General features: G+C 43.9%; 15 non-coding genes across 15 annotated transcripts; all 15 read right to left on the bottom strand.

The window, feature by feature from the left end:
• Positions 1 to 3,774: 3,774 nt before the first annotated feature.
• On the bottom strand, positions 3,775 to 3,856 carry TRNAS-CGA (transfer RNA serine (anticodon CGA)). The gene has a single exon. It is a non-coding gene; the product is annotated as a tRNA-Ser (tRNA).
• Positions 3,857 to 5,005: 1,149 nt separating this feature from the next.
• Positions 5,006 to 5,087, bottom strand: TRNAS-CGA (transfer RNA serine (anticodon CGA)). The gene has a single exon. It is a non-coding gene; the product is annotated as a tRNA-Ser (tRNA).
• A 526-nt stretch (positions 5,088 to 5,613) lies between these two features.
• Positions 5,614 to 5,695, bottom strand: TRNAS-CGA (transfer RNA serine (anticodon CGA)). Its single transcript has one exon. It is a non-coding gene; the product is annotated as a tRNA-Ser (tRNA).
• Positions 5,696 to 15,264: 9,569 nt separating this feature from the next.
• On the bottom strand, positions 15,265 to 15,345 carry TRNAS-CGA (transfer RNA serine (anticodon CGA)). Its single transcript has one exon. It is a non-coding gene; the product is annotated as a tRNA-Ser (tRNA).
• A 450-nt stretch (positions 15,346 to 15,795) lies between these two features.
• Positions 15,796 to 15,872, bottom strand: TRNAS-CGA (transfer RNA serine (anticodon CGA)). The gene has a single exon. It is a non-coding gene; the product is annotated as a tRNA-Ser (tRNA).
• Positions 15,873 to 16,415: 543 nt separating this feature from the next.
• Positions 16,416 to 16,497, bottom strand: TRNAS-CGA (transfer RNA serine (anticodon CGA)). The gene has a single exon. It is a non-coding gene; the product is annotated as a tRNA-Ser (tRNA).
• A 540-nt stretch (positions 16,498 to 17,037) lies between these two features.
• Positions 17,038 to 17,119, bottom strand: TRNAS-UGA (transfer RNA serine (anticodon UGA)). Its single transcript has one exon. It is a non-coding gene; the product is annotated as a tRNA-Ser (tRNA).
• Positions 17,120 to 17,660: 541 nt separating this feature from the next.
• Positions 17,661 to 17,742, bottom strand: TRNAS-UGA (transfer RNA serine (anticodon UGA)). Its single transcript has one exon. It is a non-coding gene; the product is annotated as a tRNA-Ser (tRNA).
• Positions 17,743 to 18,282: 540 nt separating this feature from the next.
• TRNAS-UGA (transfer RNA serine (anticodon UGA)) lies at positions 18,283 to 18,364 on the bottom strand. The gene has a single exon. It is a non-coding gene; the product is annotated as a tRNA-Ser (tRNA).
• A 542-nt stretch (positions 18,365 to 18,906) lies between these two features.
• On the bottom strand, positions 18,907 to 18,987 carry TRNAS-CGA (transfer RNA serine (anticodon CGA)). Its single transcript has one exon. It is a non-coding gene; the product is annotated as a tRNA-Ser (tRNA).
• A 542-nt stretch (positions 18,988 to 19,529) lies between these two features.
• On the bottom strand, positions 19,530 to 19,610 carry TRNAS-UGA (transfer RNA serine (anticodon UGA)). The gene has a single exon. It is a non-coding gene; the product is annotated as a tRNA-Ser (tRNA).
• Positions 19,611 to 20,778: 1,168 nt separating this feature from the next.
• TRNAS-CGA (transfer RNA serine (anticodon CGA)) lies at positions 20,779 to 20,860 on the bottom strand. The gene has a single exon. It is a non-coding gene; the product is annotated as a tRNA-Ser (tRNA).
• A 543-nt stretch (positions 20,861 to 21,403) lies between these two features.
• On the bottom strand, positions 21,404 to 21,485 carry TRNAS-UGA (transfer RNA serine (anticodon UGA)). Its single transcript has one exon. It is a non-coding gene; the product is annotated as a tRNA-Ser (tRNA).
• A 540-nt stretch (positions 21,486 to 22,025) lies between these two features.
• TRNAS-UGA (transfer RNA serine (anticodon UGA)) lies at positions 22,026 to 22,107 on the bottom strand. The gene has a single exon. It is a non-coding gene; the product is annotated as a tRNA-Ser (tRNA).
• A 392-nt stretch (positions 22,108 to 22,499) lies between these two features.
• On the bottom strand, positions 22,500 to 22,581 carry TRNAS-CGA (transfer RNA serine (anticodon CGA)). Its single transcript has one exon. It is a non-coding gene; the product is annotated as a tRNA-Ser (tRNA).
• Between the last annotated feature and the right edge of the window lie 23 nt (positions 22,582 to 22,604).

Genomic DNA, 22,604 nt, shown 5'->3' with positions numbered 1-22,604 from the left:
AAAAATCGGTAAATCACAATTAGCAGCAGTTTTTAAAAACAAAATAAATCAGCAAAAACACAAGTGCAAGCGTCCAAATCCAGAGTTTAAAACATTGGCTCAAGCTCCGGCCCTAAGCCCCCGGCTTTCCGCCTCAGGGGAATATCATTAGTGGGCGCTGCATGGAGCTGCAAATTTATCCCGCCGGGAGAGCGGGAGGCTGCGAGAACTAGTCCGCAGACCTTCCCCTCCCTCCAAGATGGCTGTTTCTGCATGGGTAGAGAAGGATGGTACTGGGGCAATGGGGCCGCTGGTCTAGGATAGAAGTATGTTAGGGGTCTGGGAATTATATTAGTGTTGTTACCTGCCTGCCAGTTTAGTATAAAGTGGACTGCGTTTGGGTCCCTAAAGTTCACCACCACCACGTCGCCCGTAAGATCCTTGTGTTTTGCACCCAACCAGTGTGATCGACGAACGTTTATAATGTCTCCATCTACACCGCTTGGAAGTGGGGGATTTAGCCTGAGCCAATGAATGATCTTATTTTTTAATTGGGCATAGCCTTCCCGCTTGTTTTCCTCTAGTACTGGGACCCCTGTTAAGACAACTACAAAGGGAACTGCTTCCGGGGGTAGTTCTGGTGGAGGGGCCCTGTGTGATCTTCCCTGCTTATGCCTATAACCCTCAGTTTCCTGTGGTGGTTTTTTCGGCAACGTTCCTCCTGTCCCAATTGAAGGTTTGAGCGTTGTAATAGCCAGGGTCGGGGCAGATTGTGGCTTTGGCAGGTTTGGCTGAGATCTCCCACCTTTGTTGTCTGCAGTTTTCGTTATAGTTGGGGCCTTAGATGATGCAGAACTAGGGACAAGGGTATTAAGTTGGACTGGCAGTGGAATGGTTTGGATAACCGTGTTATGAGGTGGTAAGGTGGGAACGCCCCTTTTCCCTAGTTCCTTTTCCAGATTCCCAAGACGTTCTTCAACCTTGTCCAATCTTCCTAAAATCGCTGAAGAATAATTTTTTATTAGAATTTCAATGCTTTCTAAAGTTACAGGGGTTTGGGCTATTTGGGGCGTGGTAATGTCTGGACAGTTAGAAATGTGCAGGTCCCCCTAAGGCCTGGATATTGTGTTTAGGGACTGTGAAATACCTGTTGCAGCCTTGTCACACCCAGGAGTGATTTTTGTCTTTTTACCAAAGTCTGAATGGCTTAATTTTGGTTGTGAGAGTTCCCCCCTTTTCCGCCTTTTTTTTGTCGGAGGTGGACCATAATTTCTAGATAACGAAATTTTAGTTTTTGCCTTGTTCCGTTGAATAATACAAGGTGGAGGTGCGGGAGTAATCTGGGCCTTCGTTATTACAGTCTTACTTATAGGGTGTGTTGGGGAAAGGACAATTAGGTCTGAATTGGTAGGAGTAACAGGAGTGGAAATACGGTCTCTGAATACTAAAGGCAAGTCATCCGTTTGTAATTGACTTTCATTGCTATTTGGACTCCCTCTGTCCATATGGACGATGGGTGCAGATGACTGTGATACCGGCCTGATTTTCATACTTTCTACAGAACGACGGCGTTCTGCTCGTCGTTCTGCTAAAGTAATCTCCTTTGGGTCATCCCCCACTGATTTAATGAAGTAATTATCCAAGGTGCCAATGGACGTCCCCCCTGTCTTGTCAGACATATCTATATCTACACTTGAGGGTAAAAGTGACATTGGTATTAAATAATCAACAATGATAGAATACACAGGATAAACTTGGTGACAACTTACACATTGATATAAAATTTTTCATAGGGATATGCCCAGTCCAGTCTCCTCAGGCCTCTGAGGGCCACAGGGGGCCCGCCCTTTGCCCGGGCTTACCCCGGGCGCTCCCGCGCGCTCCCGCGCAGCGTGGAACTCTAATACTTATAGGCTAAAGGTCATAGGACCATGAGGGTGGAGGTGGGGCGGGGCGGTCAGGGAGAGCGGGGCCAGGTGACTCGGCCACTGACACTGGGACTCCTGGGAAGGCGAGTCCCGGTTCGCGCTCGCAGCCCTGCAGCCACAAGCACGCCCCACAAAAACAGCTGGTGCAAGAAGGTCAGGAAAGTCAGGTGAGTACAAACGAAGCGGGACCCGCGGAGCGGGTACCGCGAGGCGTGGTTTTTTGAGCCTTACTCCTTGTAAGTAGCAGTAGCGCCGACTTGATTGTGGCAAAGGGCGTCCCACACAGCAACAGAATCCTTGGCCTTTTCAATGTAAGGAGGTGGGGCGGGGCGGTCAGGGAGAGCGGGGCCAGGTGACTCGGCCACTGACACCGGGACTCCTGGGAAGGCAAGTCCCGGTTCGCGCTCGCAGCCCTGCAGCCACAAGCACGCCCCACAAAAACAGCTGGTGCAAGAAGGTCAGGAAAGTCAGGTGAGTACAAACGAAGCGGGACCCGCGGAGTGGGTACCGCGAGGCGTGGGTTTTTGAGCCTTACTCCTTGTAAGTAGCATCAGCATCGAGTTGATTGTGGCAAAGGGCGTCCCACACAGCAACAGAATCCTTGGCCTTTTCAATGTAAGGAGGTGGGGCGTGGCGGTCAGGGAGAGCGGGGCCAGGTGACTCAGCCACTGACACCGGGACTCCTGGGTAGGCGAGTCCCGGTTCGCGCTCGCAGCCCTGCAGCCATAAGCACGCCCCACAAAAACAGCTGGTGCAAGAAGGTCAGGAAAGTCAGGTGAGTACAAACGAAGCGGGACCCGCGGAGCGGGTACCGCGAGGCGTGGGTTTTTGAGACTTACTCCTTGTAAGTAGCAGCAGCGCCGAGTTGATTGTGGCAAAGGGCGTCCCACACAGCAACAGAATCCTTGGCCTTTTCAATGTAAGGAGGTGGGGCGGGGCGATCAGGGAGAGCGGGGCCAGGTGACTCGGCCACTGACACCGGGACTCCTGGGAAGGCGAGTCCCGGTTCGCGCTCGCAGCCCTGCAGCCACAAGCACGCCCCACAAAAACAGCTGGTGCAAGAAGGTCAGGAAAGTCAGGTGAGTACAAACGAAGCGGGACCCGCGGTGCGGGTACCGCGAGGCGTGGGTTTTTGAGCCTTACTCCTTGTAAGTAGCAGTAGCGCCGAGTTGATTGTGGCAAAGGGCGTCCCACACAGCAACAGAATCCTTGGCCTTTTCAATGTAAGGAGGTGGGGCGGGGCGGTCAGGGAGAGCGGGGCCAGGTGACTCGGCCACTGACACTGGGACTCCTGGGAAGGCGAGTCCCGGTTCGCGCTCGCAGCCCTGCAGCCACAAGCACGCCCCACGAAAACAGCTGGTGCAAGAAGGTCAGGAAAGTCAGGTGAGTACAAACGAAGCGGGACCCGCGGAGCGGGTACCGCGAGGCGTGGGTTTTTGAGCCTTACTCCTTGTAAGTAGCAGCAGCGCCGAGTTGATTGTGGCAAAGGGCATCACTCAAAGAAGGTGACAGGGCACAGATGAGGAGTAATCAATCACTGCGCATTTCTACCCTCTTTTCCCTATATTACGGCGCTGGGAATGGGCCCTTAAGTGTACTCAGAAAGAGTCCAAATGCCTAAACAAGACACGCTACATACAAAAAATTACTCTTTTTGTGACTCGTCAAGATCAGGCAGGACAGGTCCAGACTACGAACCCTTCCGAACCACCTGCTCTCTTAAACACTTCCTGAGTGTTGAAATTGTCTTAATGTTTACATTTAGTTTGAATTTTTGCTGTTTAACTCTGTGACTTGATGAGGATTGACTAACGAGAAGCGAAAATTTCCTTAACAAACCAAATGGTGTTCATGCAAAACCACACATCGCTGCAAGCAAGATTCAAACCTGTGCAGGGAAACCCCATCGGATTTCGAGTCCAACACCTTAACCACTCGGCCATCGCAACTCCATGAGTATGATGTCACTGTTGTAGTATATGAGCCATGCGCTGCTCACGTCAGACCGAGACCTAAAAAATAAAGTAACGGAAGGACGGGGCAGGTACCAGCAGTGCTCTGTTGCCCTCACTTATTTCGCTTGCTTTCATACAATTAATAAAAATAGCAACACGTATTACTCAAAGTGAGTGACAGGGCACAGATGAGCAGTAATCAATCACTGCGCATTTCTACCCTCTTTTCCCTATATTACGGCGCTGGGACCGGGCCCTTAAGTGTACTCAGAAAGAGTCCAATAGCCTAAACAAGACACTCTACATAAAAAAAATTACTCTTTTCGTGACTCGTCAAGATCAGACAGGACAGGTCCAGACTACGAACTCTTCGAACCACCTGCTCTCTAAAACACTTCCTGAGTGTTGAAATTGTCTTAATGTTTACATTTAGTTTGAGTTTTTGCTGTTTAACTCTGTTACTTGATGAGGATTGCGTAACGAGAAGTGAACATTTCCTTAACAAACCAAATGGTGTTCATGCAAAATCGCACAAGGCTGCATGCAGGATTCGGACCTGCGCAGGGAAACCCCATTGATTTTGAGTCCAAAGCCTTAACCACTCGGCCATCGCAGCTCCATGTTGTCGTATACGAGCCATGCACTGCTCACGTCAGACCGAGACCTAAAAAATAAAGTAACGGAAGGAAGGGGCAGGTACCAGCAGTGCTCTGTTGCCCTCACTTATTTCGCTTGCTTTCATACAATTAATAAAAATAGCAATACGTATCACTCAAAGTGAGTGACAGGGCACAGATGAGCGGTAATCAATCACTGCGTATTTCTACCCTCTTTTCCCTATATTACGGCGGTGGCAACGGGCCCTTAAGTGTACTCAGAAAGAGTCCAAAAGCCTAAACAAGACACGCGTCATAAAAAATAATTACTCTTTTCGTGACTCGTCAAGATCAGGTAGGACAGGTCCAGACTACGAACCCTTCAAACCACCTGCTCTCTAAAACACTTCCTGAGTGTTGAAATTGTCTTAATGTATACATTTAGTTTGAGTTTTTGCTGTTTAACTCTGTGACTTGATGAGGATTGCGTAACGAGAAGTGAACATTTCCTTAACAAACCAAATGGTGTTCATGCAAAATCGCCCGATGCTGCAAGCAGGATTCGAACCTGCGCAAAGAAACCCCATTGAATTTCGAGTCCAACGCCTTAACCACTCGGCCATCGCAACTCCATGTTGTCGTATACGAGCCATGAACTGCTCACATCAGACCGAGACCTAAAAAATAAAGCAACGGAAGGATGGGGCAGGTACCAGCAGTGCCCTGTTGCCCTCACTTATTTCGCATGCTTTCATACAATTAATAACAATAACAACACGTATCACTCAAAGTAAGTGACAGGGCACAGATGAGCGGTAATCAATCACTGCACATTCCTACCCTCTTTTTCCTATATTACGGTGGTGGCAACGGGCCCTTAAGTGTACTCAGAAAGAGTCCAAAAGCCTAAACAAGACACGCTACATAATAAAATTACTCTTTTTGTGACTCGTCAAGATCAGGCAGGACAGGTCCAGACTACGAACCCTTCCGAGCCACCTGCTCTCTAAAACACTTCCTGAGTGTTGAAATTGTCTTAATGTTTACATTTAGTTTGAATATTTGCTGTTTAACTCTGTGACTTGATGAGGATTGACTAACGAGAAGTGAAAATTTCCTTAACAAACCAAATGGTGTTCATGCAAAATAGTACGTCGCTGCAAGCAGTATTCGAAACTGCGTAGGGAAACCCAATTGGATTTCGAGTCCAACGCCTTAACCACTCGGCCATCGCAGCTCCATGAGTATGATGTCACTGTTGTCGTATATGAGCCATGCGCCGCTCACGTCAGACCGAGACCTAAAAAATAAAGTAACCGAAGCAAGGGGCAGGTACCAGCAGTGCTCTGTTGCCCTCAGTTATTTCGCTTGCTTTCATACAATTGATAAAAATAGCAACACGTATCACTCAAAGTGAGTGACAGGGCACAGATGAGCAGTAATCAATCACTGCGCATTTCTACCCTCTTTTCCCTATATTACGGTGGTGGCAACGGGCCCTTAAGTGTACTCAGAAAGGGTCCAACAGAATAAACAAGACACGCTTCATAAAAAAAATTACTCTTTTCGTGACTTGTCTATATCAGGCAGGACAGCTCCAGACTACGAACCCTTCCGAGCCACCTGTTCTCTAAAACACTTCCTGGGTGTGGGAATTGTCTCAATGTTTACATCTAGTTTGAGTTTTTGCCGTTTAACTCTGTGACTTGATGATGATTGCATAACGAGAAGTGAACATTTACTTAACTAAACCAAATGGTGTTCATGCAAAATCTCATGACGCTGCAAGCAGGATTCGAACCTAAGCGGGGAAACCCCATTGGATTTCAAGTCCAACGCCTTTGTAGTGTAGTTCCTATAGTCCCAATAGGCTCTGCGCATTGGAATAATATCTTCAGTAGTGTAGACGTAGGACTGAGGTTAACTAGGTCTCTACTGACTATATTAGACTTAAGTTTTTTGCCAGCTAGCTCAGAGTTCACTAGAAAATTTCTCGAATAAGCGAGGAGGAGTTTAACCTCCCTGGATAGACAAGAAGGGATTTAGTTTCTGACAACCATAAAACATGACAACTTTGCTCTCCCTGAATAAGAGTGTATCTCTAGAGTCGTGTGAAAACAAAAGACAGCTATTTCACTCAGTCAATAAGTGCGTACTTAGTTTCACCAGATTGCAGAGAAAAAGAGAGACGGGCGTTTTCAATAAAAGGTGTTATTTATTGAGCAGTCTCTTTCCTCATACAAGAGAAATGAATTGCTACAATTGCAATACTTATAGTTAAGTAAAGTGCATACAGTAAAAGCAGGATTATGAAATAATACTGTAAAAGCATTGATATGGTTTCTTAGCCATATGATACTTTAAAATGGATAAAATAGATACATACATATATACATTGACTAATCGTACTCAACTGGTGCTTCTAACTACGCCTACCCCGGTGTACCTGACCTAAGCCTAATACGTCGGAAGGAGTAAGTAAGTAGCAGTTTAAGTTAAGTTTGTTTTGCCAAGAATCTGACTCAAGAATTCTCTGTAAGGGTTTAGTCAGTTCAGTACCTGGGTATTAGAAGGCAGGAGGGCTGGTATCTCTCTCTCAGGACTCGGTATCCCACTCACCCGCAAGGGTAGGCTGAAAACGCCAGAGGCTGGATTTCTCGGCAAGGGAAAAGACAACGTCTTTCTCAGCACGTGAAAAGGGAGGGGCAGCGTCCGTGGGCTCTCGCATCAGCTGGGCTCTCGGGCAAGTAGTAGCTGCTCCAGATTCATCACCACCGTGTGTTTGCTTAAGGCAACGTTGGTATATTTATACCTGAAAGGTGCCGGGTTTGACGTAAGGCTGGACATAAGACATCAATAAAGATGTCACTAAGAACTGGTCGTTCTTACAGTGTTTTACATGAGTTCTTGGACGAAATCAAAACAACAGTAGCGGGGATTTCCCAGGTTGCTGGAGGCTTGGATTTGTTTAAGAACTTGGTGTGCTTTCTAGGCGGCTGGAGGAATAGGCTTGCTTAATGTGCCAGCATGCGCTATGACTGAATTATGAAAAGGGTTTCTATGCCGTTGTAGGGATATTATTGATTTATAACCAGACAAAGGCAAAGAATAGGAATATTGATTCAGGTACCTAGATAAACACACTACACCCACTCCACGAATTCATGTCCATAATTACTAAACTAAGCAATAGTAAACATATCTAACGGTGCATGTGTATACCGATCCACCCCAAAATACATTTTTTGCATCTGAAATGGCATATGCGAAATACACGAAAAATGAGTATAGGTACAGTATTTCAAGCAGAGTAATCATTCATAAAATAGGATGCATATATATATCAGCATGAATGATTTGCGAAATTTACACATGAAATGGCTCTTAATACAGAAAAAAGGTGCGAGACCATGCCATCACATATAAATACAGTTATTTGTAAATAATATGCTAGAGTCTGAGGTAATATATTGTCTCTAGAGTTCCTAAAATAGAAGCTCTGTTCTCTAAGAATAGTTCTACTTCAAGCAGAGTACTTGTGCCAAAAAAAAAAGTAAATATTTTGGAATCGGGAAGAAAAATAATTTCGTTTTTCAGGGGAAGAAGAAAAAATAGTTCCAAATATTTTCAGTAGCTTTTGTTTTTCAAAGCTGAAGGCCGAATTCAGAGTTCATGGAACGCTGTGTTCTTGTTTGCTTAAAAGTTATTCTTTCTGTTCAGGGGAGAACATCATTTCAGACAGACTTTCAAAAAAGCAGTTAACCGCCTCAGGTGAAAGTTCGACCAAGTTGGAAAATGCCGCAACTGTGCAGTCGTGAGAATGATTGCTATCATTGATGTATTGATCAGCTTGCTCACAGAAGGTCGTACCTGGTTGATGCTGCTCTCATCTTGCACTTCACTACCCTTTAATCGCAGTGGTGAAGTTTCCACGAATGCCGTCATCAGGATGAGTAACCGCTGGGGACAACACGATGCATGAGCCGTTACAGGACTTAGCAAAGTATCTGTATCCAATGGTACTTCTGATTGTAGTGTGAGACAGATGTCTAACACGCATTCTTCTCCGCACAGCATACATCTTAACACAGGTAAGATACAATTCTGCCAGATGGGTCTGAATGAAAGAAACCAGGTCATATTCAGATCTCCTAGCCGGGCTAATCCAAGGACTTTAGTTATGCGGTCCCGATAGCGTATAGCTAGGATCGTTTCTTCCATTGTTGCTGGAGTCCTGTCTGTGACATGGCTTGCCATAACGAAGCAGGAGTATCAAAAATAAAATGCCTGCTACGAGTCCCAACAGGAGTGGAAGGCCGCCAAAGACCGAATGGACAAAAATAGGAAAGATGCCCAGGACTGCTTTGAAGGGTGATAACAGTCCCGAAAAAATTGTCTTAAATACACTTGGGATACCATTCATATCTGAAATGTTTAAGATTTGGTTTAGCATTTCTGCGAAATGCAAGGGGCAATTTGTTGATAATAGTGCATGTATCTCTGTTGTTGTCCTTGCAACCTGGAGATCGTACGTTTCTTTTGATGACGTCAAGGGCACAGGCGTCTGTAGAAGAACAGACTTCATTCTGCTTAAAGTATCAATTCGAATAGAAGAGATTTTCAAACTGGGCCAAATTTTTCCCTCCCTGTCTGGAGTGTCGTTCGGATACAATACTTGCATACAACAAGTGACCATGGATGAAACGCTTACAAGATAAGCTTTTCCTGGCATCAAGCCACAACATCTGTGGTCCACAATTAGAATGTAGCTCCCGTTCGAAAGCCGTCTAAAGAATGGCTCTATTCGAGTTGCAGGTGTGCCAAGCTGGTGACATGAAAGGTTATTTGAAGTCCCCTCACAGGCCCCATGCAGCTTTATACCCTGACACAGAAGTATACCACTTAGTGATTTTTCACAATTATTACCACTAAGAAATACATTCTGTCCTTTTTCACTATAACATGTGTGTGTGTAAGGTAATTTCCATGATGACTTAATGTATCCTTTACCCAACCTTTCACACTGGCCTGCCTGTATATACTTTTGGCAGTATTTAAATTGGAAAGTTGTTATTGGAATAGTTATGATTCCGTGTATTATCCATTCAATGACAGGTCGTTCTGACATTGTCAATGGTAATCTCTCAAGTTTTTCAATGCTCAGAATTGTATATTCCGCTCCTTTTTGTGCCAAGCTGATTTGTGTATCAGTAAGGTTAAAGATAGAGAATAATGACGTTGTGTTGATTAAACGCCAAGGCACGTAGCCTGAACGCAGATTTTGTGACGTCCAGCCAAGCTGTACAATAGAACGCAATTGGGACTGACCATGTTGTAACATTAGTAAGTCCTGCTCTATTATATCGATTGAAGATGATACAATACTGTCCAGCGAATATATTCTGGAAGACAGAGTCATTAACCCATTGTCCACAACAGAAAGTGATTTTTCCAAATTAATACGGTCAATTTCCCGTATTTTCTCTGCTGTTTCAATTTGAGTTTCTTTCCAAGCTTCGTTATAAGCTGCATATATAGAGGCTGCTATGAAACGTTTTTGACGCTGTTTGCGTGGTCCCATAATGAAATCACGCAAGTCAGCACCTTCTTTAAGTAAAGTTAAGTGTTGCTTAATTTCTGCCAGTGTGGATGTCTGTAGCCATTCAAGGCAGAGTTTTCCTACACTGTATGTTGTTACTATCCCTGGATGTTGTCTCTGGGAGTATCTAGGGTCTGGCTTGGTCAATTTGAACCCCTGTATTTTGTTCAGGAATCTATCTTGACAGTTATTTGTGTCTGTGGGCCAGATCAACCATTTTTTCCAATCAGGATGTGTTCTGTTTTGGTTTAAAATATGGGATACATCTATCTCAACATCTGTAGTGCTATTACTGTCAGGTGTTGGCTTTGGAATAGACGGTTTGTTTAAGTCTTTAATTTTGGCTAGGCCAAAACAGGTTGTTTGTTGAATTGTCATTCAAAAATATAATTTGTTCTGGGATCATGCAGGCTCTGAATAATGATTCTATACCTTGGACTTGCCAATCTTTGGTACCCCAGATGGTTTTTGTTTCAATGTTATTTTTCCAAAAATCAAAACCAAATGTATTCATTTTTTCAAAAAATGTTTCTGAATAGATTAATTTTGTATTTGTCAGCATGGTTTTCATTCCTGTCTTATTTAACAGTTTGAAATAAAACGTTTCTGCTTCACTTGTGTTAAACCCCGAGAAGTATGGGAATTTATCATAAAAATGTTTTAGAACTGCCTTTTGGTGGAGTTGCACAATGTTCCCATTGATTAAAATTAAAAACATTTCTAGGTTGAGCAGATTTATGTAAATAATGGTTAGCATAGTGGTTGTAGCAGTACATCTGTTCATAATTTGATGAACCTTGTAAATAATCATGTTCTGTAAATGTTGCTGACATAACTAAGTCTGACATCATATCATTAATACTTTCAAAGTCCCAATCATCAGAGAATGTGCTCGGTTTTACAAAGTCACTTAATGAAACCTTAAATTGATGAGGATACTTCAAGAGCTCGACCGGGCCATATATTTCGTAATCTGTTTTGTCCCATGCTACCCCACCGGGTATCGGATTGGCTGTGAAGTTTACTGAAGAAAGTTCTCGATGTGTGAAGACTTGTGTGGCTTTAGGACCAGGTTGATATTCTCGCTTGCTGTGTCCATTGTAATATATTTTCCCTCAATGAAGTGTCCCAAGCATAGCACCATGATGAGCCAAAGCAGGAGGAAAAGTACACCTAGCACCACCCAAAATTCAATCCATGGGGAAATCAGATAGGTTTCTTGTAGTTGATGAAAGAGTTCTTTAGCTTTGTCTTTAAAAGTTTTTGTTGTTGTTGGCTGTTCCTCAGGTTCGCTTGCATCCTCAGAAAAGTCCTCGAAATTGATGAAGTAGCCTGATGCAGTTCTGTCAATTGTTGGAATTGCTTCTGGATTTTTCTTTGTTTCATTAGCATAGTCTATGGCTACATCGTTGTAGACAGGTGTTTCTTAACAAATTGTTGCAATCTGGGTTTTAAGAGGCATAAGTTCCATGGCATTGTTGCATAGTCCTTGTTGATTCACTGTAGGTTTATCAAATGTGATTAGTCTCTTAGTTTGAACCTCTTGATTTGTAGCAAACTTTGGTGTTCTGCTATTTCTTGGGAGTCCACTTGGCCTACTACTTATTATTGGCCACATGATTGTGGTTTAACCAGGTCGATGGATACGACTCGGTTCTCCTTTTTACCAGCAAGGGGCGATAGTACAACTGATCTTGTTCCGTTGACAGCTAAGACAGGTACTGCTTTTCTGTAAGAAGGCCCAAATTCCTTCTTCACCGCGATTTTTTCTCTGACCAGATCCCCAATCTTTGGAATCCAGACAGGCCTTGCTGGGACAGGTGGTTTCTCTTCAGTGGCTGTTGGCTGTTATTTCAACTTTATGTTGCTCAGGTCTTTTCTTGTTTCATTTAAGTCCTGTAAAATAGCCAAACGATCTTTGATATCAAAGCATTTTCCTTCTACCAATGAAGTCTGACTATCGAGGTCCTGGATATGCATTCTAGTCCCAAACAATAGTTCGTACGGACTGAAACTTTTTAGAGAATTTCTTGGCAGATTGTTAAGACTACGTTGGACACTTGTTAAATGTTTGACCCACCCATCACCCGTACCTAATACCTTTGCCGTTATAGATTGCTTTATGTCTCGTTTTTTTCTTTCCACAAGCCCGTTTCCCTCAGGATGGAAGGGACAAGAATGCCGCAATGCAATGCCCATGCTGGTCATGGCCTCCTTATAAGCCAGAGAGCTAAAAGCAGGACCCTGGTCAGAGTGTAGCATGCCAATTGCGTATGTGCCGATAAAGACTCGCAAATCTTTTATAACCGTTCTGGTGTCAGCCGAGCGCTGGGGTCTACATTTTAAGTGAATCTAGTCTTAAATGATATACAATGGGACGCATTTTTCCTGTTTGATCATGCGTATAGATCGCCTTATGCTTTCTATTATGTGTTCTGGAACTACTTCGGCCGGTTCACCACTCCGATCTCTGTTGCAGTTTTCACAATTTTTTGCAAATTTGTGATTATGCAGGCTCATTCCCGGCCACCAGTATACTGATTGTAATTCTGTCAGAGATTCTTTGATCATCTGATGCCTTAGACCTAATCCCATGTGTGCTTCTTGTATTAAGAAGATTCTCCTGTTCGTGTTTGGAATCACTCTATCCCCCACTCCAGGGATTCGCGCAAAAGGAACGGAGTTAGCATCGATTATGTATGTATAATTGAGTGGATAGTTGATGGGTAGCGCTGCACAGTCGCCTTTTGATGACGTTTTTACCGCCAGCATGGTTTCCCCGTCAATGTATTTTTCTGAACGCTTTTTTGGAGCTACGGTAGCCGGTTTAGTTGCTTCCGCTGTGGCTGTCTCAGCCAATGAATTCCCTGTAACGTAAACGCCATCACGTTCATGACTCGATGAATGTATCACGTGAGTCTTTGGTAGTTCTTTCTGTAAAAGAACTACTTGTTCCCAAAGCGATTTTTGCTTTATTGTGGCACCTGTGTCATCCTTGTAACCCTTTTGAACCCATTTCTGCAAGTCATTATTGTATGATTTGACGCAGTAATGCGAATCGCACACTATTAGTGTTGGGAATTCGCGATCGGCAATATCTAGCGCCATTTTCAAAGCTATTAGTTCAGTTTGTTGACCTGAATTGTCTTTTACAGATTGTGACATTGTTACTAGAGGTCTCAATTTACCTCCGCGCCACCGGTTTTTAACAACCTAGCACGTAGCGTTATAGGCTTGTTCTCCCCAAACTGAGGGTTCTGCATAACTGTTTGTGTATATTACGCAGGCGTACAGTTGTATGGGCAGAATGTCGTCAGGCAGAGGATATTCTTTTTCATATGTTAGATATTTCAATTTTTTCATTTCCGGGTCAAAATAGTATTTCACTTTGTCTGTAGCAAGAGACTTTTCCCATTGTATCCATTTTGGATCTAATGCCACGGTAGTTAAATTACCTGGGCTTGTTAAAGCCTCGAAGGCTGATTCTGCTGTTAAAACAGTAATCCGTCTGCCTTGGGCCTGGGCTCTTTCTTTTGCTACAGCTGTTTGAACCGCATTTACAACAAGTGTGATTTGTATACTATTGGTACCGTTTCTCCCTCATTAGAGTTAGGTATGTGAATCCGCATCTTCCTGGGATGACCCGGATCACAAGGTTGCGTGTGTTATCGCGTGTTTGCAATTTTGTTTTAGCTAACATGTCTGTTTGCAATGATCTCAAAATGTCTGTGTGTTTTTGAGTCCAATTGATTGTTTTAAAATCTGGTTTTATTAGTTCATAGAGAGGTTTAACCCTCTCTGCATAATTTAGAATGTAAGTTCTTCCGAAATTCAGGAAACCTAGAATTGATTGTAAGTTTTTCAGCGTTCTTGGTGCTTGGATTACAGCGCATTTCTCTAAGAAATTGTCTGCCAGGCTTTTGCCTTCACTTGATAATTCTTATTCTAAAAACAGGACATTTAGATGGGCAATTCGTGACTTTTTAAAGTAGAATTTGTAACCCTCTGCTGCGAACCCAAGTATTATGGTGTTCACTCTTTTCAAGTGAGTATCCAAGTCATCATCTGTTAGATAGATGTCATCGACATAAGATATAGCCTCATCATCATACATTTGTAGTAACTCTGTTACTCTTGCTGAGAATAATCCTGGGCTGTTCTTGAACCCCTGTGGGAGTCTACAGAATTTTTTCTGTGAGCCCATTATTGAGAAAGCGGTCAAATACCTGCTTTCAGGTGCTTTTTTTTTTACAAAAGAATCCATTAGAGATGTCTAATGTTGTTTTGTATTTTTTGCGCACGATGTTATTCATTAGTGCTGCACTATGTGAGTTTTGTACTGCAAAAGTTTTGCAACATGAGTTTAGATGTCTGTAGTCCAAAACAAGACGATATGAATCGTCTGGCTTGGAGACAGGAAACAAAGGATTGTTCATTTGTGAGGTGCAAGTTTCAATCACCCCCTGGTATTCAAGTTGATCTAAGGTCTCCCAGATCTGTTTTTTAGCTTCTTGCTTAATTGGGTACTGTCTCTGTGCAGTTGGTTGACATTTTAACTGGATTTTGTGAGGAGGAGAGTCCTCATCCCATCCAACATGGTTTTTATACAATGCAGGAGCTTGGGCTACTGCCCACTTTCTTGCAAGTGTATATTTTTTATGAATTGGAATATGATTTGAGAAGGCATGCATAATCATTTCTTTGCCATGAGGGCACTCTCTGACATACTCTGGAGGCCAGTCTTTTTCAGCTAAAAGGATGTCATAGCCTTTGGAGAGGTTATCCCAAAATAGACCCCTTATTTTCCTAGTCTTATCTCCCTCTATACGTAATGTTATTTCGTATATTTTATGAGGTTTGCTAACTCTGGTATCTGCAGTTTCCACCTGAATGTATTCATTCGTGTCCACTGTCTCCAGATGATTCATCAGGATCTTGCGAGCTATGCTCACTTCTGCTGTGCTGTCTAGCATTGTCTGAGCCCACTCTCCGTTTTTCAGCTGTGTCCTCAGGATCCTCGGCATGTTTGATTATTTTAATACTGGCTACCTTCTTTTTTGGAAACACTTCCTGAGTGTTGAAATTGTCTTAATGTTTACATTTAGTTTGAGTTTTTGCTGTTTAACTCTGTTACTTGATGAGGATTGCGTAACGAGAAGTAAACATTTCCTTAACAAACCAAATGGTGTTCATGCAAAATCGCACGATGCTGCAAGCAGGATTTGCACCTGCGCAGGGAAACCCCATTGATTTCGAGTCCAACGCCTTAACCACTCGGCCATCGCAGCTCCATGTTGTCGTAAACGAGCCATGCACTGCTAACGTCAGACCGAGACCTAAAAAATAGAGCAACGGAAGGAAGGGGCAGGTACCAGCAGTGACAGGGCACTGATGAGCGGTAATCAATCACTGCACATTTCTACCCTCTTTTCCCTATATTACGGCGCTGTGAATGGACCCTTAGGAGTACTCAGAAAAAGTCGAAAAGCCTAAACAAGACACGCTACATTAAAAAATTACTCTTTTTGTGACTCGTCAAGATCAGGCAGGACAGGTCCAGACTCCGAACCCTTCCGAACCACCTGCTCTCTAAAACACTACCTGAGTGTTGAATTTGTCTCAATGTTTACATTTAGTTTGAGTTTTTGTTGTTTAACTCTGTGACTTGATGAGGATTGCCTACCGAGAAGTGAACTTTTCCTTAACAAACCAAATGGTGTTCCTGCAAAATCGCAAGTCGCTGCAAGCAGGATTCGAACCTGCGGAGGGAAACTGGATTTCGAGTCCAATGCCTTAACCACTCGGCCATCGCAGCTGCATGAGTGTAACGTCACTGTTGTCGTATATGACCCATGCGCTGCTCACCTCAGACCGAGACCTAAAAAGTAAAGTAACAGAAGGACGGGGCAGGTACCAGCAGTGCTCTGTTGCCCTCACTTATTTTGCATGCTTTCATACAATTAATAAAAATAGCAACACGTATCACTCAAAGTGAGTGACAGGGCACAGATGAGCGGTAATCAATCACTGTGCATTTCTACCCCCTTTTCCCTATATTACGGCGCTGGGAAAGGGCCCTTAAGTGTACTCAGAAAGAGTCCAAAAGCCTAAACAAGACACGCTTCATAAAAAAAATTCCTCTTTTCGTGACTCGTCAAGATTAGGCAGGACAGTTCTAGTCTATGAACCCTTCCGAGCCACCTGCTCTCGAAAACACTTCCTGGGTGTGGAAATTGTCTTAATGTTTACAACTAGTTTGAGTTTTTTCTGTTTAACTCTATGACTTGATGAGGATTGCGTAACGAGAAGTGAATATTTCCTTAACTAAACCAAATGGTGTTCATGCAAAACCACACGACATTGCAAGCAGGATTCAAACCTGTGAAGGGAATCCCCATTGGATTTCGAGTCCAACGCCTTAACCACTTGGCCATCGCAGCTCCATGGGTATGATGTCACTGTTGTCGTATACGAGCCATGCGCTGCTCACGTCAGGCCGAGACCTAAAAAATAAAGTAACAGAAGGACGGGGCAGGTACCAGCAGTGCCCTATTGCCCTCACTTATTTTGCATGCTTTCAATTAATAAAATTAGCATCACGCGTCACTCAAAGTGAGTGGCAAGGCACAGTAGAGCGGTAATCAATCCCTGCGCATTTCTACCCTCTTTTCCCTATATTACGGCGGTGGCAATGGGCCCTTAAGTGTACTCAGAAAGAGTCCAAAAGCCTAACCAAGACACGCTTCATAAAAAAATATTACTCTTTTCGTGACTTGTCTAGATCAGGCAGGACAGGTGCAGACTACGAACCCTTCCGAGCCACCTGCTCTGTAAAACACTTCCTGGGTATAGAAATTGTCTCAATGTTTACATCTAGTTTGAGTTTTTGCCGTTTAACTCTGTGACTTGAAGAGGACTGCATAACGAGAAGTGAACATTTACTTAACTAAACCAAATGGTGTTAATGCAAAATCTCAGGACGCTGCAAGCAGGATTCGAACCTAAGCGGTGAAACCCCATTGGATTTCAAGTCCAACACCTTACCCACTCAGCCATCGCAGCTGCATGTGTATGATGTCACTGTTGTCGTATACGAGCCATGCGCTGCTCACGTCAGGCCGAGACCTAAAAATTAAAGTAACGGAAGGACGGGGCATGTACCAGCAGTGCCCTGTCTCCCTCACTTATTTCGCATGCTTTCATACAATTAGTAAAAATAGCAACACGCATCACTCAAAGTGAGTGAAAGGGCACAGATGAGCGGTAATCAATCACTGCACATTTCTGCCCTCTTTTTCCTGTATTACGGCACTGGGAATGGGCCCTTAAGTGTACTCAGAAAGAGTCCAAAAGCCTAAACAAGACACGCTACATAAAAAATTACTCTTTTCGTGACTTGTCTAGATCAGGCAGAACAGGCCCAGACTACGATCCCTTCCGAGCCACCTGTCTTCTAAAACACTTCCTGGGTGTGGAAATTGTCTCAATATTTACATCTAATTTTTGTTTTTGCCGTTTAACTCTGTGACTTGATGAGGATTGCATAACAAGAAGTGAACATTTACTTAACTAAACCAAATGGTATTCAAGCAAAATCTCATGACGCTGCAAGCAGGATTCGAACCTACGCTGGGAAACCCCATTGGATTTCAAGACCAACGCCTTAAACACTCGGCCATTGCAGCTGCATGAGTATGATGTCACTGTTGTCCTATACGAGCCATGCACTGCTCACGTCAGGCCGAGACCTAAAAATGAAAGTTACGGAAGAACGGAGCACGTACCAGCAGTGCCCTGTCTCCCTCACTTATTTTGCATGCTTTGATACAATTAATAAAAATAGCAACACGCATCACTCAAAGTGAGTGACAGGGCACAGATGAGCGGTAATCAATCACTGCACATTTCTACCCTCTTTTCCCTATATTACGGTGCTGTGAATGGGCCTTTAAGAGTACTCAGAAAGAGTCCAAAAGCCTAAACAAGACATGCTACATAAAAAAAATACTCTTTTTGGGACTCGTCAAGATCAGGCAGGACAGGTCCAGACTACGAACCCTTCTGAACCACCTGCTCTCTAAAAACTTCCTGAGTGTTGAAATTGTATTAATGTTTACATTTAGTTTGAGTTTTTGCTGTTTAACTCTGTGACTTGATGAGGATTGATTAACGAGAAGTGAACATTTCCTTAACAAACCAAATGGTGTTTATGCAAAATCGCACGATGCTGCGAGCAGGATTCGAACCTGGGCAGGGAAACCCCACCGGATTTCAGGTCCAACGCCTTAACCACTCTGCCGTCGCAGCTCCACGAGTATGATGTCACTGTTGTCGTATACGAGCCATGCGCTGCTCACGTCAGACCGAGACCTAAAAAATAAAGTAACGGAAGGACGGGCAGGTACCAGCAGTGCTCTGTTGCCATCACTTATTTCGCTTGCTTTCATACAATTAATAAAAATAGCAACACATATCACTCAAAGTGAGTGACAGGGCACAGATGAGCAGTAATCAATCACTGCGCATTTCTACCCTCTTTTCCCTAAATTACTGCGCTGGGACCGGGCCCTCAAGTGTACTCAGAAAGAGTCCAAAAGCCTAAACAAGACACTCTACATAAAAAAAATTACTCTTTTCGTGACTCGTCAAGATCAGGCAGGACAGGTCCAGACTACGAACCCTTCCGAACCACCTGCTCTCTAAAACACTTCCTGAGTGTTGAAATTGTCTTAATGTTTACATTTAGTTTGAGTTTTTGCTGATTAACTCTGTGACTTGTTTAGGATTGCGTAACGAGAAGAGAAACATTTCCTTAACAAACCAAATGGTGTTCATGCAAAATCGCACGACGCTGCAAGCAGGATTCGGACCTGCGCAGGAAAACCCCATTGACTTCGAGTCCAACGCCTTAACCACTCGGCCATCGCAGCTGCGTGAGTATGATGTCACTGTTGTCGTATACGAGCCATGCGCTGCTCACATCAGGCCGAGACCTAAAAATTAAAGTAATGGAAGGACGGGGCACATACCAGCAGTGCCCTGTCTCCCTCACTTATTTCGCATGCTTTCATTCAATTAATAAAAATAGCAACACGCATCACTCAAAGTGAGTGACAAGGCACAGATGAGCAGTAATCAATCACTGCATATTTCTGCCCTCTTTTCCCTATATTATGGCGCTGGGAATGGGCCCTTACGTGTACTCAGAAAGAGTCCAAAAGCCTAAACAAGACACGCTACATAAAATAATTACTCTTTTCGTGAATCGTCAATATCAGGCAGGACAGGTCCAGACTACGAACTCTACCGAGCCACCTGCTCTCTAAAACACTTCCTGAGTGTTGAAATTGTCTTAATGTTTACATCTAGTTTGAGTTTTTGCTGTTTAACTCTGTGACTTGATGAGGATTGACTAACGAGAAGTGAAAATTTCCTTAACAAAACCAAATGGTGTTCATGCAAAATCGCACGACGCTGTAAGCAGGATTCGGACCTGCGCAGGGAAACCCCATTGATTTCAAGTCCAACGCCTTAACCACTCGGCCATCACAGCTCCACGAGTATGATGTCACTATTGTCGTATACGAGCCATGCGCTGCTCACGTCAGGCCGAGATCTAAAAATTAAAGTAACGGAAGGACGGGGCAGGTACCAGCAGTGCCCTGTTGCCCTCACTTATTTCACATGCTTTCATACAATTAATAAAAATAGCAACACGTATCACTCAAAGTGAGTGACAGGGCAGAGATGAGCGGTAATCATTCACTGCACATTTCTACCCTCTTTTCCCTATATTAAGGTGGTGGCAACGGGTCCTTAAGTGTACTCAGAAAGAGTCCAAAAGAATAAACAAGACACGCTTCATAAAAAAAATTACTCTTTTCGTGACTTGTCTATATCAAGCAGGACAGCTCCAGACTACGAACCGTTCCGAGCCACCTGCTCTCTAAAACACTTCCTGGGTGTGGAAATTGTCTCAATGTTTACATTTAGTTTGAATTTTTGCTGTTTAACTATGTGACTTGATGAGGATTGACTAACGAGAAGTGAACATTTCCTTAATAAAATAAACGGTGTTCATGCTAAATCACACGATGCTGCAAGCAAGATTCGAACCTGCACAGGGAAACCCAATTGGATTTCAGGTCTAACGCCTTAACCACTCTGCTGTCGCAGCTCCTTGAGTATGATGTCACTGTTGTCGTATACGAGCCATGCGCTGCTCACCTCAGACCGAGAGCTAAAAAATAAAGCAACGGAAGGACGGGGCAGATACCAGCAGTGCTCTGTTGCCCTCACTTATTTTGCATGCTTTCATACAATTAATAAAAATAGCAACACGTATCACTCAAATCGAGTGACAGGGCACAGATGAGCGGTAATCAATCACTGTGCATTTCTACCCTCTTTTCCCTATATTACGGCACTGGCAAAGGGCCCTTAAGTGTACTCAGAAAGAGTCCAAAAGCCTAAACAAGACACGCTTAATAAAAAAAAAATTACTCTTTTCCTGACTTGTCTAGGTCAGGCAGGACAGGTCCAGAGTACGATCCCTTCCGAGCCACCTACTCTCTAAAACACTTCCTGGGTGTAGAAATCGTCTCAATGTTTCCATCTAGTTTGAGTTTTTGCCATTTAACTCTGTGACTGGATGAGGATTGCGTGACGAGAAGTGAACATTTCCTTAACAAACCAAATGGTGTTCATGCAAAATTGGATTACGCTGCTAGCAGGATTCGAACCTGCACAGGTAAACCCCATTAAATTTCGAGTCCAACGCCTTTACCACTCGACCATCGCAGCTTCATGCGTCTGAAGTCACTGTTGTCGTATATGAGCCATGCGCTGCTCACGTCAGGCCGATACCTAAAAAATAAAGTAACATGAGGACGGGGCAGGAACCAGCAGTGCCCTGTTGCCCTCACTTATTTCACATGATTTCATACAATTAATAAAAATAGCAACACGTATCACTCAAAGTGAGTGACAGGGCACAGATGAGCAGTAATCAATCACTGCGCATTTCTACCCTCTTCTCCCTATATTACGGCGGTGGCAACGGGCCCTTAAGTGTACTCAGAAAGAGTCCAAAAGCCTAAACAAGACACGCTTCATAAAAAAAATTACTCTTTTCCTGACTTGTCTAGATCAGGCAGGACAGGTCCAGACTACAAACCCTTCCTAGCCACCTGCTCTCTAATACACTTCCTGGGTGTAGAAATTGTCTCAATCTTTACATCTAGTTTGAGTTTTTGCCGTTTAACTCTGTGACTTGATGAGGATTGCATAACGAGAAATGAACATTCACTTAACTAAACCAAATGGTGTTCATGCAAAATCTCATGACGCTGCAAGCAGGATTCGAACCTAAGCGGGGGAACCCGATTGGATTTCAAGTCCAACGCCTTAACCACTCGGCCATCGCAGCTCCATGAGTATGCTGTCACTGTTGTCGTATACGAGCCATGCGCTGCTCACGTCAGGCCGAGACCTAAAAAATAAAGTAACAGAAGGACGTGGCAGGTACCAGCAGTGCCCTATTGCCCTCACTTATTTTGCATGCTTTTAATTAATAAAATTAGCATCACGCGTCACTCAAAGTGAGTGGCAAGGCACAGTAGAGCGGTAATCAATCACTGCGCATTTCTACCCTCTTTTCCCTATATTACGTCGGTGGCAATGGGCCCTTAAGTGTACTCAGAAAGCGTCCAAAAGCCTAAACAAGACACGCTTCATTAAAAAAAATTACTCTTTTCGTGACTTGTCTAGATCAGGCAGGACAGGTCCAGACGACCAACCCTTCCGAGCCACCTGCTCTCTAAAACACTTCCTGAGTGTAGAAATTGTCTCAATGTTTACATCTAGTTTGAGTTTTTGCTGTTTAACTCTGAGACTTGATGTGGATTGCATAACGAGAAGTGAACATTTACTTAACTAAACCAAATAGTGTTCATGCAAAATCCCATGATGCTGCAAGCAGGATTCGAACCTACGCGGGGAAACCCCATTGGATTTCAAGTCCAACGCTTTAACCACTCGGCCATTGCAGCTCCATGAGTATGATGTCACTGTTGTCCTATACGAGGCATGTGCTGCTCACAATCACTGCGCATTTCTACCCTCTTTTCCCTATATTACGGCGCTGGGACCGGGCCCTTAAGTGTACTCAGAAAGAATCAAAAAGCCTAAACAAGACACGCTATGTCTACGTAAAAAATATTACTCTTTTCGTGACTCGTCAAGATCAGGCAGGACAGGTCCAGACTACGAACCCTTCCGAGCCACCTGCTCTCCAAAACACTTCCTGGGTGTGGAAATTGTCTCAATGTTTACATCTAGTTTTTGTTTTTGCCGTTTAACTCTGTGACTTGATGAGGATTGCATAACGAGAAGTGAACATTTACTTAACTAAACCAAATGGTGTTCATGCAAAACCGCTCAACGCTGCAAACTGGATTCGAACCTGCGCAGCGAATCCCCATTGAATTTCGAGTCCAACGCCTTAACCAGTCGGCCATCGCAGCTCCATGAGTATGATGTCACTGTT

Source organism: Lissotriton helveticus, chromosome 11 (assembly GCF_964261635.1).
Source record: "Lissotriton helveticus chromosome 11, aLisHel1.1, whole genome shotgun sequence".
In the NCBI taxonomy this organism is placed as follows: domain Eukaryota; kingdom Metazoa; phylum Chordata; class Amphibia; order Caudata; family Salamandridae; genus Lissotriton; species Lissotriton helveticus.
This window is presented reverse-complemented; position numbering and strand designations above follow the sequence as displayed.